Here is a 19692-nt window from a genome sequence, read left to right on the forward strand (position 1 = left end):
GTGGAAGGACGTAAGGGCTGGATCCACGCCCACCATGTTAAAAGATTCCATGGACTTGGCGCGGTAAAGGAATCTGAGGACTGTTCCGCGAAGGTTTCTGAGAACTGTTCCGATATTGACACTAAACCCCCTTTGCTAGAAAAAACTCCGCAACAGGAGTACAGGTCTAAATTACGGTCTAGTAAGTTAGACAGCGTTTAATTGTTTAAGTCCCCCTCGGGTGAAGCGGTTAGACAGGTTCCTGACATGTATAAGACTGTAGACCCAAATAGTGAGAGAGATAGACAAAGACAAATGAAAGATAAATACTGCAAAAATCTACGCAGCAGATTCATAGTTACTTTGATCATTATGTTTTTCTTAAGTGTTTCGATTATATGTATAAGCTTGACGCTACCTGTTTTCTTTTCTCCTCTTGGTTCACATGTACATTCTTCTTTCAATGACACTGTAGAGCACACATTCAGTGACCTGCCACCTCACAAACTATCCTATCGACTAGCACTGCGCAACAACACTTTTATCCGTATGTTACACCATTCTCACCAGACCAGCAATGTCACGAATTGCTGGGTATGTGGCCGACTCCCACCTTACCAGAAAATGAAGGGAGCTCTGCCCCTCTTTCCTTATCCGTTTTCGCACAATGGTTCGTGCGGAGCATGGTTTGCTTTAATGTCATCACTAGGCAGTAAGTCCACAGTTTCCCAGGGCGATTGGATATGGGGAGACCTGAATACAGTTATGAACAAAGCATGTTTCCCAGACAAAGACGGTCTTCCCCAAAGGACAGGGACCGATCTAGAAAATGAAGTATACGTATTAGGACATTTTTCCCTTAACCTCATGATTCTGAACGTCCAGTCTGAGACTAATTCAGATTTGCCGTTTATAACAGTCTTACCAGTGAAAGGTGAATTATGCGTTAGGAAAAATGGTTCAGTACACCTAGGACACAGTGATTGTAATACTGTGGTCGAATTCAGTGATAAAGGAAAGTCTACTTTCAAAGCTTCCCGTCATTCCTATTTTATTTGTGGTCAGACAGCTTATGTACGTCTGCCCTTAGATTGGGGTGGAACATGTTATATTGCGTTCCTACTACCACCAGTTTTTCTAGCCCCATCCAACTACCATCGAGATTCCCGACTCGTACATGTAAGACACAAGAGGGAGATCGATTCCCCAATTGTCGATCAGACTGAGACAACATTGGAGCAATATACAGATTTCAATAAAGGATTCTTTTTCTTCATAGGTCCCATTCAGAATAGTAAATTAATACGTAGATTAACCAGAACATTGGAAGCAGTAGTGAACGAAACTACTTCTGCCCTAGGTAACTTAACCGAAGAGCAGTCTGCTATGAGACTTGTTGTTCTTCAGAACCGCCTTGTTCTTGACGTCATCCTGGCCGATAGGGGCGGAGCTTGTAGAGTGATCGGCTCCAGTTGTTGTGTTTTCATACCTAATAACGCGCCTTCAGTGTATGCAGCAATAACAAGGCTCCATAAAATAGCTCACCAGATACACCAGAATCCTGGCACCTGGACTTGGTCCGGTTGGCTCTGGAGTGTGATATCAGCCTGGGGATGGAAAGTATTGTCATTCCTAGGAATAATACTGCTCATACTATTCAGTAGCTGTCTCTGTCTGCAATGTGGCCCAGCGATTTGCGGCTTGTGTGCCACTGCTTGCATTCCCCGTCCACGTTCACGTTCCCGTGCTCGAATGAATAAAGACGAGCAAATGATGTTATATGAACAAATAGATGGTCTCCTGAAAATAGATATATCCTAAAGGGCGCAGTAGGGGACAAGGAGGGAATGAGGAAACAGAAATTTTAGGTAGTCAGTGTGTCCCCCCCCTCGCACCCTATCCATGTACCTATGCCCCATGTATGTCCCTGTTATCGTGTAATTCCCTTCCCGTGCCTGTCATATTAATACCCCTGCATTTCCGTCTAATGTTAGCATGTCAGTCATTAGGCCTCCCATGTATGTAATGTTAATTCTGCACTAAGGCCTACGTTTCCAATGCATTTGCATGGTGCACTTTTAAATATCGCAAAGCACACGTTTTTGTGGCTCAGCCGAGCCAGGCCCTGAATTCAGGCTCCGAGCCTCTTCTGTCTCTGAAAGCTGCAGTTTAGGTATGCATTCCTGACCTCTACCTTACTCCCTGCCCAGCCGAGAGGTGCCTGGCCTGCCTGCCAAGACGGTATTTTGCCTACAGTTATCTGCTCAGCCTCCGCAAAAACGCATTCCAGTCTAGTGAAATAGGTAAACATATCTCCGCCTGCAGAGCATAGGGCCTAGCCTTCCTGTCTCCATGCAAGTGATTTACTGAACCCGTTGCCATAGTAGGCCCATGGCCCCCGCGCAATGCACCAAGAAATATATGCACACACTAGCATTTCGTGATGAACGGCCTCTGCTCGAGAGACCTTTACTTCAGACAATACATCCTCCAAACACAAGATATCAGATATGCCAAAGGTGCAGGTCGTTCTGACATGCCAGACTCTAGACTCCTCTACTAGTGCTAAAGTCAACCCCCCAGCTCTCCCCAGTTACACGTCAATTTCACGTCATGATCAGTTACACGCACATGTAGGGTAAAAGTTTCTGCTGACCCTGCAGACTTTCTCTATGCATCCACCCACCTATGACACTTCTATGACTCATCGAGTGCACACCCCTGTGTACGCCTCCCTACACGCCTTCTTTTACGCCCATATGTTCTTATCTCTCTCTCTTTTCACTTGTTACGCCTACTGTATTCCTTGCAATTGTATGGTTTTACTATATATAATGTGTGATGTTAATAAAACGTTAGATATCCCTTCCTGAACCTTAGTGGTGATGGAACCCGATTCTCAATGACTCGAGTCATCTTAAATTAAAGCCCTTATGACTCAGATACCACGGACTCTGCCTCTCATTTTATGAGCTATTCTTATTGTTATTAATGTATTGAAAAATAGTCCCGGTAATTTTATTTACCACACATCCCCTGCTGCTGCGACAGAATATACTCAAGAAGGGGCAGTCTGACCGGAGGATCGATGTCCATGCTCAGGAGCTCAGGTACCAGACTCTTTGTGCCCAGTCCGGCGCCACAGGAATGACTTGGGCCCCGTTGCGCTTTATCTTCTTCAGCACTCAGGGCAGAAGTGGTACAGGCAGAAAGGCGTACAGGAGGCCGAAGCCCCACCCGGGATGAAAAGCGGCGCAGAGCGATTGCCGCCTTGGAATCTCAAATGCGCAGAACTGCTGACATTATGTGTCCTCTTCAGTGACGAACGGATCTAACCAAGGCTCTCCCCACTGCTGAAAGAGACCTTGCACCACCTCTGACAGAAGATGCCATTCTTGATCCACCAGATACCAGTGGCTGAGTTCATCCGCCGTGGAGTTCAGAGAAGCTGCTAGGTGTTGAACCACTAGGGTAAAGCCCTGATGTTCCAGCCATGTCCAAAAGCGAAGAGCCTCTTGACAAAAGGTCCACCACCCCACCCCACCTTGTTTGTTGCAGTACCACATGGTTGTCGTGTTGTCCATGAACACCTGCAAGGCCTTTCCCTTGAGGGAGGGAAGGAATGCCTTCAGTGCTAAGCGAATCGCTTAGCTCCAACAGGTTGATATAGAGACCGGACTCTGCTGGAGACCAGACTCCCCTAATCTCCACCTCCCCCAGCAGGCCGCCTCCCCCAGCTGGCCGCCTCCCCCAGCTGGCCGCCTCCCCCAGCTGGCCGCCCCCTCCCAGAAGTGAAGAAGCAGTCCCCACCGTGCGGTCTGGTTCCGGAAGGGAGAGGGGTGTGCCTCTAATCCAATCCTGGTTCGTTAACCACCATTGCAGTTGCTGTGTAGCCCCCTCTGAGATCTGGACATAGTCGTAAAGATTCCCCTGATGCTGTGCCCACTAAAACTTCAGGTACTACTGCAGAGCCTGCATATGCCATCTGGCTTGATCTACCAGCAGGACGCAGGAGGCCATGCAGCAAAGCAGCCTCAGAGTCATTCTCACCCAAATCTGGGATACAGTATCATAGCCCAAATATCCTGAACTCATGCTCGGGAGGAAAACGCGGCACTGCACTGTGTCAAGAACAGCACCGAATAAAGAGAGCGACGGAGAGGGAGTCAGGTGTGACTTCGGCATGCTGATAGTGAACCCCAGTGAATGCAGGTGGCCTGCCGAAGTCTGAAGGTGGGAGAGGATAGCCTGGGGCGAGCCCGCCTTCAACAGCCAGTCGTCAAGATAGGGGAAGACTGGAGCCCCAGATCTTTGGAACCAAACAATGAAGCCTCTCCTACTCCTTGGAAGGGTGAGGTGAGGATAGAACGTAGGGAGGGTAATGGACTGCCCTAGGTGGAAGGGAGTTACCACCTTAGGCAGAAAAGCAGCCCTGGTCCTGAGAACCATCCTTTCAGTATGTATGGTCTGAAAAGGAGGCTTTGAACTAAAAGCCTGGAGCTCACTCACCCTCCTAACCGAAGTGATAGCCACTAGAAAGAATGTCTCCTCCCTGCTTGTTGACATACCACATCGCTGCAGTGTTGTCCGTCAGGACTTGAACCCACTGACCCTGAATGGAAGGGAGAAAGGCCTTGAGCGCCAAACGTATCGCCCGCAATTCCAGAAGGTTGATATGAAGCAACCTTCCCTCTGGAGACCAAAGACCCTTGATCTCCAGATCCCCCAGATGAGCACCCCACCCTAGGGTAGAGGCATCCGTTATCACTGTGGCCACCGATGGAGGAAGATGGAAGGGCTTTCCTAGACACAGATGGCCCTCCAAGCTCCACCAAGACAGATCCACTGCAGCTTCTCTGGAGATCCTCACAGACTCCCTGAGATCTCTGTCGTGCTGATACCACTGCCTGCGGAGGTACCACTGGAGCGCCCTCATGTGCCAGCGTGCATGGTCGACCAACAGGATGCAGGAAGCGAACAGACAGAGCAGGCGAAGGACCTTCAGAAGTGGAACAACCGCTCCATTGTTAAACAAGGGAATTGTTTCCTGAATGTCGAGAATCCTTTGTGGAGGAGGGAATGCTCGACACACAATGGTATCCAGTACTACCACTATGAACAGGTTGCGCTAAGAAGGCACTAGGTGAGACTTGGGTACATTTATCGAAAAACCCAATTCGTACAACAGCTGGGTTGTAACCTGCAAATGATGACTCAAAATCTCTAGAGACTCTGCTTTCAACAACCAGTCATCCAGGTAGGGGAAAACTCGAATCCCCGACCTCCTGAGATGGGCAGCCACCACTGCCATCACCTTGGTGAAGACTTGAGGTGCAGTAGTAAGACCAAACGGAAGGAACGCAAACTGGTAGTGTTGCGACGCAACCATGAAAAGGAGATACTTCCTGTGTGAATTCAGGATTGGGATGTGGAAATAGGCATCCTACAAGTCGATGGATGCCATCCAGTCCTCTTGTTGCAGTGTCTGAAGAACCTGTACTAGAGTGAGCATGTTGAACCTCTCCTGCTTGCGAAATAGATGTAAGATTCTGAGGTCCAGGATAGGACGTAAGAAATGCGTTACTTACCTGTAACAGCAGTTATCCAGTATTGGTGTCTTTCATAGATTCACATGCCTGAATCATTCCCCGTCGCCGAGACGGGAGCCTCCGGTACATAAAAAAGTAATGTCCTATAGACATACATAGAGAAAATAAGCCTAAGGGCCTCCCCTTAGTAGCCTTTCTTCGTCCTTATGTAAAAAGGACCAAACTCTCACAGTTAGCCAATCAGCTCCGACCTCCCTCTAGAACCTTCCTGGGAGGAGCCTCAGTCCCTCAGATTTTCGTACGCACCCCGCTAGGTTGGCGCAATACTGTCAGAGAGGGATGTGAGTCCTTCCAGGGGAGGCGGGAGGGTTGCATGTGAATCTATGAAAGACACCCATACTGGATAACTGCTGTTACAGGTAAGTAACGCATTTCTTATCCAGTATTTGGGTGTCTTTCATAGATTCACATGCCTGAATCAGAGTAGCTAGCAATTATATATGCACATTTGTGATGCAAGTTGCTCTGCAGCCATGTCAGACAATATACATATCATCAATAACATGGGAAAAACAGCGTAAGCAGAAACTTACAATCATAAGGAATGTGCATACCTGGATGGTGGGATGTAGGAAGGCTCACCTCACTGAAAGAGATGGCGCAGCACCGCTTGGCCCACTGCCGCATCCTTCTGAAGCTCGATATCCAGGCAGTAGTGTCTGGAGAAAGTGTGCGGAGACTTCCAGGTCGCCGCCCGGCATATGTCCAATATTGGCACTCCAGCGAATAGCGCCGCTGACGTGGACATCGCCCTGGTGGAATGAGCAGTAACACGATCATTCAAAGGCCGTCCGGCCTGGTCGTGGCAGAATGCAATCGCCGAGGAGATCCATCTGGAGATGCTCTGTTTCGTAAGAGGCAGGCCCAATCTCGGGCTGCTGTATGCCACGAACAGTTGTGTAGACTTTCTGAGATCCTTGGTTTTATCCAAGTAGAACTTTAAGTATCGTTTGAGATCCAAAGAATGCAGTGCCCTTTCCGCCGCCGTGGAGGGGTTCGCAAAGAAAGACTTAAGGACAATCGGTTCATTGAGATGAAAGTCCGAAGGCACCTTTGGTATAAATTTAGGGTTCGGTCTCAGCACCACCCTGTCTTGCTTTTATTGCATATATGGTTCCTGAATGGACAATGCTTGTAGCTCGCTAACTCTCCTGGCCGATGTCAGAGCGAGCAAGAGCGCTGTTTTCCAAGAGATATGTTTGATAGATGCCCGATGAATGGGTTCAAACGGATGTCTCATGAGTTGGTTGAGTACCAGATTCAGTTGCCAGGTCGGAGGGACCTTCCGAGGCCTCGGAAAGGATCTGTAGAGCCCCTTCAGGAATTGTTTGACCAGCCTACTTGACCACAGGGAAGGTCCTGTGAAGGTCCTAGTGAACCGAGAGATAGCTGCCAGGTGAACCTTAATGGATGCATGTGCTAGTCCCGACTGTGCCAAATGTAGGAGGTATGGCAATATCTGTTCAGGGGTGACATCAAGCGGCCGCAGGCCCTGGTCTGAACACCAAATGCAGAACCTTTTCCACTTGAGGGAGTAGGTTTTGTTCGTACTACCTGCTCTCGCTTTCGCCAGAACCTCCCTGCAGTCCTGCGGGATATCTAGGTCACAGAACTCTCTGTGCTCAGGAGCCAGGCCGATAACTTGAGCGAGTTGAGGTTCGGGTGCTGTACCTGTCCGTTGGACATCGTAATGAGGTTCGGTTGCTGCCTCAGGCGAATCAGAGGCCTGATGGAGAGGCGAAGCAGATCCGAGAACCAGTGTTGTCTCGGCCAGGACGGAGCGATCAGGGTGCATGGCTCCGCTTTCATCTTCCGGAGGAGCCTCGGGATCATCGGAAACGGAGGAAAAGCGTACGCAAACACGCTGAACCAACCGATGGAAAAAGCATTTCATAGTGACCCTTGTTGGGGATGCCAGCTTGCGTAGTTTGGGTATTTGGCGTTCCCCTTGGTGGCGAACAGGTCGATTTTCGGGACACCCCACTGAGAGAAGATGTGAGCCAGGGCGTCGTCGCTCAGTTCCCACTCGTGGGATAGGGACCTCTGTCTGCTGAGGGCGTCCGCGATGGTATTGTCTTTTCCGGGAACATAGTCCGCTTTGAGCGAGATTCCGTGTAATACCAGCCAGTTCCAGATTTTCTGCGATTCGAGTGATAGAGAGAGCGACCGCGTTCCCCCCTGTTTGTTTAGATAGTGCATCGTCGTGGTGTTGTCTGCTTTGACGAGCACCGGGGAGTTCTGGATGCGTGGCAGGAAGGCTTGTAGAGCAAGATAGACCGCCCTCAGCTCCAAAAGGTTTATGTGGAGCAGCTTCTCCTGATCCTCCCACTTGCCGCTGATCCGAAGGTCCTGGAGAACAGCGCCCCAGCCCTCCAGGGAGGCATCCGTCGTGATCACCAGAGGCGTCGCCGGAAGGAGAAATGTTAAGCCTATCGTTAGATTTTTTCGACGTCTCCACCATTCCAGACGTTTGGAAATGTTCGGCGTTATCCTTACAAAGTCTTCGAACGAGCCAGTACTCTGAGTCCATTGTCTCGTGAGAGCTTCCTGCAAGGGGCGCATCCTGAGCCTGCAGTGAGGGATGAGGAGTATACAGGAAGACATCATTCCTAGCAGGGAGGTGTAAGTCCGGACTTTGAGGCGTGTACTTGTTGCCACAGCCGTGGCTAGGGATAATATCTTGTCCGTCCTGTCCTTCGAGGGGAAGGCCCTTGCGCACTCCGTGTCCAAGGTAGCCCCGAGGAAGGTAATCCTTGTCGTAGGGGTAATGCAGGACTTTTTGAGATTGAGGGTCAAGCCCAGCTTCTGAAAAAGATTGGTGCAGGCGTTGGAGGATTCGGCTGCGCCTTCGGGAGAGGGTGCCTTCACCAGCCAGTCGTCCAGGTAGGGGAAGACTTGTTGACCCAGCTGACGTAGAAAAGCCGCCACCGGTGCAAGGCACTTCGTGAAAATCCGCGGCGCGGATTTGAGGCCGAACGGTAGGACATTGAACTGATAATGTCGGCCTGCCACCTCGAACCTCAGGAACTTTCTGTGACGCTTGAGGATGGGGATGTGGTAGTAGGCGTCCTGGAGATCCAAGGAAGTCATGAAATCTCCCTTTTCCAGTGCGCCTAGGATTTCCTGGATTGTCACCATCCTGAACGATTGGCTCCGTAGGAAGGTGTTGAGCGACCGGAGGTCGAAGATGGGCCTCCACTTGTCTTCCTTCTGTCGCACAAGGAAAAAGTGGGAATAAAATCCCTTCCCCTTTAAGGATGCTGGAACCCGTTCGATCGCTCCTTTGTGTAGCATGAAAGACAGTTCTTGGAGAAGGAGGCGTAGGTGCTTGTGCGCCCGTCTCTGGGGAGGTGTATTGGGAGGGATGTTGGTGAATTCGAGAGAATGTCCGAATCGTATCATTTGCAGGACCCACCTGTCCGTGGTAATTTGGTGCCAGTTGGTGAGGAAATGGGTCAGTTTTCCTCCAATTTGAAAGGATGGAGAGGGTTGTAGGACTGGCTGGAGTAAGTGGTCACTGGCGGCCGCCAGTGCCCTTCTTGGGATTTTTGCCTCTGAAGGTAGATCTGCCATAAGAAGATTGTCGACCTTGTTGCTGCTTGTGCTGGTATTGAGGTCTGTTATTGTACGAATAAGAGGGCATGTTCTGATAGGAACCCCTATAGTAGGACTGACCTCTGGAGCGGCTGCCTCGAAAGGACTGGTTTCGAGACTGCAAAGTGCCCAGTGCCCTGGCGGTATCGGTGTCCTTCTTTATGGCCTGCAGTGCCTCATCGATTTTATCTCCAAAAAGATGCTGGCCGTCGAAGGGCATGTCCAGCACCTTCGATTGAACCTCCTGGCGGAATGATGTAGCTTTTAGCCAGCCTTGACGGCGCAGAACAGCAGCTCCAGCAAGCTGACGGAAACCAGTCAGGGCTGCATCAATAGCACAGTCGATTATCTCCGCAGCCGAATTCTGACCTTCCACAAGGAGAGCCTTGACTTCGCTCTGGACCGCGTCGGGCAGTTCTTGTACGTAAGGGGCTATGTCCTCCCAGAGTTGGCGATTGTAACGCCACAGCAGGGCAATGGAGTTGGCCACCTTGATGGTCATGGCTGACTTAGTCGTGAACCTTTTTCCTATTGTGTCCAGTTTTCTGCCTTCCTTGTCAGGAGGCGCGTACAGCGGGGAGGATGGGTTGCGGGAGTGTTTTTGGGCCGCCTGAGTAACCACCGAATCCGGTTTAGGGTGGCCGTTGAGGCAAGCCGCCGCCGTAAGTGGGGCCTTATATTTCTTGTCCAGGCGTGGTACCACTGCGGGTACAGAAGCGGGCGTTAGCATCAATTTCTTGCCTTGCTCCCATAGGAACTCTATAATCGGAACAGATTTAGCCGACTTTTGGTTCTGCTCTTTGAAGTCATGCAGAAAGCATTCCGTTTCAGTCGATTCCACGACCATATGGAATCTTCCAGCCGCCCTGTCCACCAGTTTGTGGAAGCCGCCAATGTCCACAGGCACCGAGTCCGCTTGGCGTGAGTGCGGTGAAGCTGGAGACGACGAAGCCGGGGATGACGCTACATATCCATCTTCGTCATGCTGGTCCGAGTGGACGTCTTGGACCTCTCCTTCCTCCAATTCTTCCTCCTCCTCCTCATCTTCTGAGGATTCCTCCGCCTGAGGTTGGACCTTGTCACGGGGTCTCACCACCTGAGGCCGGACCCGTTCGCGGTTGTCTTGAGCGGGATGGTGATTTGGGGCGGACGCCGGTGTATGTGTGACAGGTGTCTGATTCCCACTGTCCGCATCTGGGAAGCGTTGTTTGTAATCTTGTACAAGGTACCGCAGGTCATTGACAAGAGTCGCCGGCAGGCATATCATCGGGGTGACCTCCGTGCGGACACTAGTGTGGACGGAGTGTTCCTGATAAGTGAACTCCTCATGCTCCTCATCCGTACTTAGGCATTTGACGTTAAGGTCCGAGATAGAGGTAGCGAGACCCGGGTGGTCATCCTCTTTAGATTCCTCACTTTGGAAGATTTCCTGAGGTGGCTGCATTTCCACTCTGCTCGGAGACGTTGTTTCCGGGGTAATCTGCAGTTTTGCCCGATGTGGCCTGTAATCCTGCTGCCGTTGAGGGAGCCGTTGACGGTGTTAACGAGAGGGCTGACATTTCGACCAGTTTGGATTTCTTCCAGGGCGCTGTCAGTGCCATCTCCGTCGACGATTCGCCCGTTGACGGAGCCTTCGTCTTTGCTGGCGACGATTGTGCCGTCGACGATGACCTGTCCGAGGGTGGGGTAGTTGACGGCACCCTTGTCGTGGACGACGATTCCGACGTCGATGTCGTCGTCGTCGATGCACACGTCGACGGTGAGCCCGTTATCGGTGCCTTCGTCGACATTGCCGTTGTAACCGGCGTCTTCGTCGTCGACTCCTTCGTCGACGTCTTCGTGTTTGAGCCTCCCGTCGACGTCTTCGTTGTCGACGGTGGGTTCTTCAGCAGCGACTTTGATGACGATGGGCTCGTCAACGCTGACGTCGGCGGCGGGGACTCCGTCGTCGACAAGGCCTTCGTCCTTGACGACGATTTCAGTAGAATGATAGAGGAAACAGGTCTACCTGAGGACGTAGTCGTTGTTGTCGTCGCTGAAGGCGACGACGCTGACGTCGTCGACACGGTGGTCGTGACCGAGGTAGTCCTCTGGGCATGTCTGGTAGTTGACGGAGCAGGCTTTTTAAAAGTTTGATCGTCTCGAACAGACACTGAAGATGTCGTAGATCTTGCCTCTGAAGACTTCTTGTGTGCCTTCTTAGGAGGAGTGTCTGTGTGGCCAGGGGAAGTTACCCTGGGCCTCTTTTTAGAGACTTCTGAGGACTTGGAAACACTGCCTTCGGAAGATTCCAGAGTGTCTCTGTCCTTAAGCCTGTCGAGCCATACGAGAAGGCGAGCTTCTCTGTCCTTCACAGTCTTTTTAGGGAAGGCCCTACATATCCTGCATTTGTCCGAGACGTGGTCCGGGTACAGGCAATATAAGCACAGATCGTGCTTATCATCCGCATGGATCCGTTTCTTTCCACATGAAGAGCAGGCCTTGAAAAGGGTTTTCTTCTGTGATTCCGACATGGAAGAGGCCTTTTTCTGCGATTCCGACATGGAATAAGGCAGTGGAAGGGAAACACGTACTGTAAGAACAGTGTAGTGAAGCAGTCTATTGAAGATTTGAGATCGAAGAAGCACTTTCAAAGAAAGTTAGATTTCGAAGGAAACCTGAGGAGAGCTCAGGCTGGAGACTCCCTAGCACAACGTGCGGTAGAAAATCTGAGGGACTGAGGCTCCTCCCAGGAAGGTTCTAGAGGGAGGTCGGAGCTGATTGGCTAACTGTGAGAGTTTGGTCCTTTTTACATAAGGACGAAGAAAGGCTACTAAGGGGAGGCTCTTAGGCCTATTTTCTCTATGTATGTCTATAGGACATTACTTTTTTATGTACCGGAGGCTCCCGTCTCGGCGACGGGGAATGATTCAGGCATGTGAATCTATGAAAGACACCCAAATACTGGATAACCTGCCATCCTTCTTGGGGATCAGGAAATACCGGGAGTAGCAATCCTGACCCCTTTCCTGCTCCGGAACCACCTCTATCGCACCTTTTTGTAACAGGGAAAGAACCTCCTTCTGAAGGAGAAGCAAATGATCCTCCGTGCAAAACCCCTGGCAAGGAGGGTAAGGAGGAGGGAATTCGCTGAAGGGAAGGGCGTACCCATTCTCTACAAGATCTAAAACCCAAAGGTCAGAAGTTATTCATTTCCAATCTTGTAAAGAATGGGTAAAACGGTTTCCCACGAGACCCACATGAACCAGGATGGCGGATCTAGGGCTACTCTCCTGCATTACCAGGAGGGGTTGAAGAGGTAAATGAGGAAGAGGCGTGGCGCCCGGCTCCACGAAGAGACCTCTGCCTTTACCCCTGTAGCTCTTGTACAAGGGGTTTTGCTGCTGTTGCTGAGGTGGTCTGGATCCATGAAAGGAATACTTCCCACAGCTACGGTATCTTTTATATCCATAGCCTCTTGATTGAGTCTGCAGACCCACAGCACTTGCTGTTGCCTTACTGTCCTCAAATTTCTGCAGGGCAGAGTCCGCCTTTTCACCAAAAAGCTTGGAACCATCAAATGGCAAATCAATAAGCGCAGCCTGCACTCCAGGAGTGAACCCTGAAGATTTTAACCAAGCGTGCCTCCTTGTCGCAATAGACGAGCCCATGACTCTGGCAACAGAATCCACTGTATCCAAACCAGACTGGATAACCTGGGAAGCAGCCGCTTCAGCATCCACCAACACCTCACTCAGATTCCTCTGGTCTTCAGATAACTTAGGGAACAGCTGTTTCGCAGAGTCCATTAAAACATAAATATACCTGCCCAAGAGACAAGTGGCGTTGGTAGATTTTAATGCTATACTGGCTGAAGAAAGACCTGCAGGTGCTGAAAGAGGATTGCGCCCTATCTCAAGTATCAGCTCAGTTAGAGCATCATTAAACGGCAAAAGAGGCTCAAACACCGAAGACGGAGAATGAAGCACTTCAGTGAGACTATTCAGTTTATACTCTGCTACAGGAAGCTGCAAGTCAAAGTTCCACAGTCTTCCTAATAACTGTGTGATATGGAGCAACATCCTTATAGGGAGAAGCCTTTTGAGAAACAAAGTCCCACTCTGGGGAAGTGTCAAATCCACTTGCTTCACACAAGGCTTCAAACACATCTTCTGTGTCATACACTTCTCCTTCTTCGCTCTCCTCCCTCTCTCTCCTCATCCCGGTACTGCTCTTCTTCCAATAACCTCTGCGCCTCTCTTCTCAAAAGCATCTTCGGCTGCGGCATCGGCACATGCGGCGTCACCGGCTCTGGAAGTGGTGTTGAAGGTGGATCCATAATTGGCTCTGTGCGAATCCGAGAAGGTTCACAGGATGGAGCCGGAGACTGGCCATACGGCGTTGACATCCTCTGAGCCGGAAAAGACAACGACGACGTTGCTGGCATAAACGGCATAAAGGGCGGCTGAGGATACTGATGAGGCACACCCAAATTATAAGCCAACGGACACATGAGACCCGAAGGTGCTCCAGAGGGATACGAGGCCCTGGTGAAAACTCAATACATTGCATTTAAAAAATGCGAAAGATCGGAACCCGGCGTCGGAAACTGAGGGTAAGAAGCCGGTTCCGGATCCGATCGAGGTAGCTCTGGTATCGGAGCTGCTGGAGCCACAGGTGAAACAGCCGAAGGAACCTTATCATCAGCTGGATTCGATGGTGAGAATCTCGGCATTGTCGCCTGCTCTGGAGTGCCCTCATAAGAAGGAGAATGAGCTGGAGTCGCCTGAGGAGACACAGAAGGCGAAGGAGAAACAAAGTCCTTTTCTCTATGTCGAGGAGCAGGGGAAGGCGACCTCGACGCTACCGACTTTGAAGACCGGCATTGTCTCCTCTTCTTCTTATTCTTCTTGGAGTCGTGCGACGCCGAAGAACTAGACTTTGATCTTTTTCGACTTCTTTTCTCTTTTTTCGCCTTGGCCATGTAAGGTTTGGCTTCTCGCTTCTTTAACGCCTTCGGGTTCATCTTCCTGCACGATGAGTATCCCTCGACGTCATGGTCTGAAGACAAACACCAAAGGCAATCCTCGTGCGGGTCAGTAATCGACATATGTTTACCGCATTCTCTGCAAGGTTTAAACCCCGACTTCCTCTGAGCAGACATGACAAAGAAAGGAAGAGATACAATCAAAAATACAAAGAATCCAAATGAAGTCTGGAGAATCCCAGAAAAAAACGTTAGCGTTGACAGCGCGCAAAAAAAAGGGAACTGACGTAATCATGCCGACGTGGTCTTCTTATGGCTCCGGTGACATCATGCGAAGCCGCGTGCGGAGCCATGACGCTGGAACGACCTCATCGGCGCGGAGAGCTAGGAAAAATTTGCGGGGAATGATGGTGCAGGGGATATTTATAAGGTGAGGAATGCACAGGTAGATGTATCCATCAGAAACCTGTGGGCAGGTAGGACGGGTATGTAAAAATAAGCGTCCTGCATCTCCAAAGCTACCATCCAGTCTCCAGGGGGGAGGGCAGACAGGACCTGAGCCAAGCATTTTGAACTTCTACTCCTTCCGGAGGAAGCGGTTGATGGCCCTTAGGTCTAAGATAAGACGCAGGCTTTTGTCCTTCTTGTGCACCAGAAAGTAGCAGGAACAGGAACCACAACCTACTTCTGGCAGCAGAGTGCCGCTAAAACAGCCATGGCTCGACATACAGAGTCCGTGAAATCCGCACCACATCGTATCATTAATTTAGCTGTTTGCTGCTCATCGTGGAGTATGTGAGTAAGATTGTTCCGGGTCTCATCCGGAAGTGTGGGTTGAAGGTGCATCACCGAATCCCACAACGCATGGCAAAATCGGGCCAGAACACAAGCAGTATTAACTGACCGCAAGGCTGAACTGGTGGCAGAGAAAATATGCCTACCATAGGTGTTGAGGCTCCTGGACTCCCAGTCCGGAGGGACGTTAGGAAGGGCACTGAGGTCAGGGGAGGCTGAAGCAGCCTGTACCACAAAACTGTGCTGAGTAGGCTGCCAGAGAAGGTAGGCCGGGCTCCCGGGAGCAGGGAGGTGTCTATGTGCTATAGGCCGGTCCTCAGGGCCTCCCGTAGCGGGCTTAGCTTAGGCCCCCAATAAAAAAAATCACATAAGGCTTCACTGTAGAGAGGCGCAGGGTCAACCCATTTGGCCCTGATTAAGTCCACCAATCAATAAGTCCGTGGCCACAGATGCTCTTCTCAGAACCTCAGCAAACTAGAAGCTTACCTCTGTAGCGAGACCAAGAGGGGAAAAGAGGGCTGAGGAAGGTGAGGACTCGAGGCCACTAGCCTCACCCAGCTCAGTCAGCCAATTAACCTCCAGAGGAGGCTGGACAGTGTAATTAATACAGTGAATAAACCTCATTTCCTCATGTTCTACTCCAAAAACCTGTTCTCCCAGAGGAAAAACAGCAAGGAGCTCTTCAGAAGTGGGAGAAAAGGTGTCCCAGGCGAACTGTGCCTCCGGCACAGCACCCGATGCCAATGTAATGATGCTGTCTGGCGCGATGCTGGAGCATCAGAAAGGAGAGTTGGCGTAGTGTCAATCGGCATCGCCAGAGTCCACTGATCGTGCACTGGCGTTGCAGGTGGGAACCCCGAAAGACTGTGCACCGGAGCTGACACGGATCCAACTATGGATCCCGAGGGCTTAACAGAGGCTGAGGGGTGACCATGCAGGCATGGATTAAGTCAAGCCTCCTCTGACCGCCTGGTGCTAAAAAGCACACCAGAGGGAGATGCAGGACCAAAGATGGCATGCAGGGAAGTATTATATTCCCTCATAAGGCCCACAGTCGCCACAACTCCATTGAAGGCAGGGAGGCGCAGAGCAGACTGTTGAACAGCCTCCTCAGCTTAGGGGAGGCCTCGACTCCGAATGCTTGCTAAGAACTTACCTTAGGGTAGTGAGGGACTCCCCAGGAAACAGCGTTTTAAGCGGGCTAGCAGCCGTTCTCTGGATCGAGCCTGAGAACGACGCAGGGTCTGTGACAGCTGAGCTGCTAAGAGCTTCATGCATCACTGCTGCAACGCCGTTGGGCGAAGTTAGCAACAGGAGTCGCACTCCTCAGAGTGATGGTGCTCCCCAAGGAACCACAGACAAAGAGTATGAGGGTCGGTTGGCGACATCTATTGTCCACAGGACCCACACGGCTTAAAGTCTGAGGACATGAAAAAAGGAAGATACTCTGTTCCGTCGACAAAAATGTTGACAGTCTAAAAATGGCCCGAGGAACTGCTTTCCAGATCCGTGCTGGAAGTGCGGAAAAGAAGAAATGGACGTCAGCACACCAGAGTGGGCTGACATGTCGACGTCACATCCAGTGGACGATATCAACACGGAGATGCTCAAAGACCTCTACCGCGGCCAGAGGTAATACTGTAAAAAATTCCGGATCCAGTCTGGCGCCTGGGGAGAATTCAAACGTAAGGAATCTGTGGCTGGATTTGTCTGTCAGATCATGGCAGTCATGTTGTCTGTTCGTACTAGAACACTCTTGCCTTACATTTGAAAAAGAAATGCTTTTAAAGCTAGAGGAACAGCTAACAGCACCAAAAGATTGATTTGGAGGTCCCTGAAATGAGGTGGCCACATACCTTGCACTACGGAATGGGGCCTAGAAAAGGGCTGCCCCGGAACAAGTTGTTGCTGTTTCACCACTTCAAAGAGCGATGGGTGCTGGTCCTTACCCAAAACTAGAGTTTCCATATGACCCTGCACTTGTGACCACTAACTGGAGAGGCATTCCTGAAGTGGGTGCATATGAAGCAGTGCATGGGGCACTACTGTAATGCAAGATGCCATCATGCCTAGCAAGCGCTTAACAGTGCGTACTGGAATACAACTGAGTGGCTCAAAAAAAGGCAGCAACTGGTGGAAAGCTTGTATCCTTTGTGGACTGGGGAAAGCGTTTCAGTGTTTCAAGTTGAGAATCGACCTGAGAAAGGGTTGTATTTATAGAGGTTCTAAATGTGATACTGTGGCAGTTTTTGTGATCCCCGGAGTGAGAAGGAGGGAAACTGTGGCCTGAATGTGGGCCTGGTAATCTTGTCTGAGGCACTCTTTATCAGCCAATCATTGAGATAAGGAAATAGGTGGATTCCTGCTCTTCTTAGGTGAGCAACTACCACTGCTAGATATTTTGTGAAAGTCCTTGGGGCTGTGGTGACCCCAAAGGGTAGAACCTTGAACTGATAATTCTGATCTCTCACCACAAATTGTAGGTAGCGTCCTTCAGGTTGTGAGCGGACTTGAAATCATCTTGCCATAGTAGAGGGATAACATCCTGTAGGGTACCATGTGAAAGTGTTCTGACCGAATGTACCTGTTGAGAGGACAGAGGTTGAGGATTGGTCTGAGGGATTCATCCTTCTTGGAAATTAGTAAGTTAAGTATACTTGCCCCAGTACCCCTGGTGTACAGGCTCTATAGCTACCTTAGAGAGAAGAGCTTGAACTTTTTCCTGTAGAAGTCTGAGATGTTTGGGTCTGAAGGTGTGGGTGTGTGGGGGAATGTTTGCTTGGGTTGTTACAAGCTCTAGACAGTAGCTGTGATCTAGAATAGAGAGCACCCTTGTGTTTGAGGTGATTCTTTCCTAATAGGGGAGAAATCCCTGAAGTCTTCCCCAAACTGTTGTTGTGTGATTAGGGGTGATGCCGGGAAAGTCCGTTTTTGGGAGCACAGGCTCACTTTGTGCAAGTGCCTCTTTCTCAGCCCTTGGAGTTGTTAACACTGGGTAAACACTTGAAATATCCCTACCTGCAGGCTGTTTAAAACCCTGCTGGTGACCCTGGTATAATTGGGACGGTTCTTGGGAGGTGTCATTAGAGTCCCCTCTGTATTGATTGTGAAAGGTCCCTCCTACCAGGAGTCTGCAACTAGCGAGGGGCTTCGCAGTTTCTGTATCCTTCTATATCTTTCCAAGCACCAAAGTCCAAAGAGGTGCTCCTTGTCAAACGGCAGGATAATGAGGAACGCTGCATCTTAGGCTTAAAACCAGACGCAAAATTATGGAGATGTTGATTCCCCTTGCAGCAATACCTGCTGCATCTAATGCACACTTGATGCTGGCATTTGATATAGCTTTAACTTCCTCCACTTGCAATTATTCCTTCTTTCAATACTGGTCTAAAATGTGCTGCAAGAGACCCTCCCACTGGGCCCAGTCATACCTAGATGGGAGTCCCATTGAATTAGCGATGCACCATTTTGTTGCAGCACCTACCGCTACTCGTTTCCCTGCAGCATCTATCCTCTTTTCTTATCAGGAAGTGGGGCATCCCCAGTGGCCTGGGCTGCAGCTGGTTTCCTAGCAGTGGTGACTGCCAGTGAATCTGGAGGGACATGACCCTTAATACAGTAGGTGAGAGGGAGCTGGTTTGTATTTGTTCTCAAAACGTGGCAGAACTATGCAAGATTTTATTGGTTCTTTAAAAATATCGGGAGCTGAATTAACTATCCCCCCATGAGTATGAGTAGAAACTGTGATGATCGCTCGTTCTTACAGAGGGTCTCCAGAAGGAAATCCTCTTCCTCAGGGGTAGTGTACAAATCCACCTTATGGTAGTTTGCGGCTCTCTGGATGACACTATGGCATGTTGTTTTGTCTTCAGGTGGTGAAGCTCTAACTGGGATGTGTTCCTAGTCTGGGTCTGCGGGAGAGTCAGTCATAATCTGCCCAAGGACCACCAAATCCCCCCCCCCACCCAAGTATGTTGGAGCAAAATCTTCCCTTGCAATTACAGACTTGGACTGCTGGTGTCTGAATAGGAGTGTGGAGACCTATATGACAGGGGTAATTGTAGTGGCAGTGGCATAGGAGGTGGAGGTTTAGATGGAAGAGGCAGAGGTGATGAAAGAGGAGGACAAGGAGGAACAAGAAGAGCAGGAGGATTGACTCTGGGCCTTTTCAGAGGACCATGAACCTCCTGCAGTAGAATGCCCTCTGAAAGTGCTTTATGCTTTAGTGGGAATGTTTTTTAAGAAGTCGCAATTTTACCTGTTGCGCAGCTGAATGACAATTTTATTGTGTCTTACATACAGCTCTTCTTCTACTCTCTCGAGGATAGGTCTTTCCTTGACATTGAGACTAAGGGTCTTTGATGTCAAAGATGGTTTTGTTGGTGTTTTCGGTGCTAATGGTATCTCCAAGCGCTGACACAGACTTTAACGTCAGGGGCCGCTTGCGAGGGGTTCCCTACAGGTGGTTTCAGAGTCAAGGCCGGTCGGGTATCTAGGGTCTGAGAGTCCTTCCTCGGTTATGAGGCCTTACTTCTGTGTCAACAAGTGCTGAATGGCAGTGGAGATCCTGATTGTGTCGCTTGTGGGCTCAATGCCTAAACCTCGGAGGGGCGGTGTTCGGCTTCAACAAGGAGCAGTTTATGAGAGGTGATTGACTGAGGAGTGTCAACACTACTCACACGTGCTGTGGTTCCTACATATTGCTTGATGATCACTGATGTGGATGCGGTGCTCTCAGGAGCATCTAGT

General features: G+C 50.2%; 1 protein-coding gene across 8 annotated transcripts in view; it reads right to left on the reverse strand.

The window, feature by feature from the left end:
• The window catches only part of SLMAP (sarcolemma associated protein), a 1163639-nt gene that overhangs the window by 153129 nt on the left and 990818 nt on the right, over positions 1-19692 (reverse strand). The gene's annotated exons all lie outside the window — the stretch shown is intronic.

This window comes from Lissotriton vulgaris, chromosome 9, assembly GCF_964263255.1.
Source record: "Lissotriton vulgaris chromosome 9, aLisVul1.2, whole genome shotgun sequence".
NCBI classification, from domain to species: Eukaryota; Metazoa; Chordata; class Amphibia; order Caudata; family Salamandridae; genus Lissotriton; species Lissotriton vulgaris.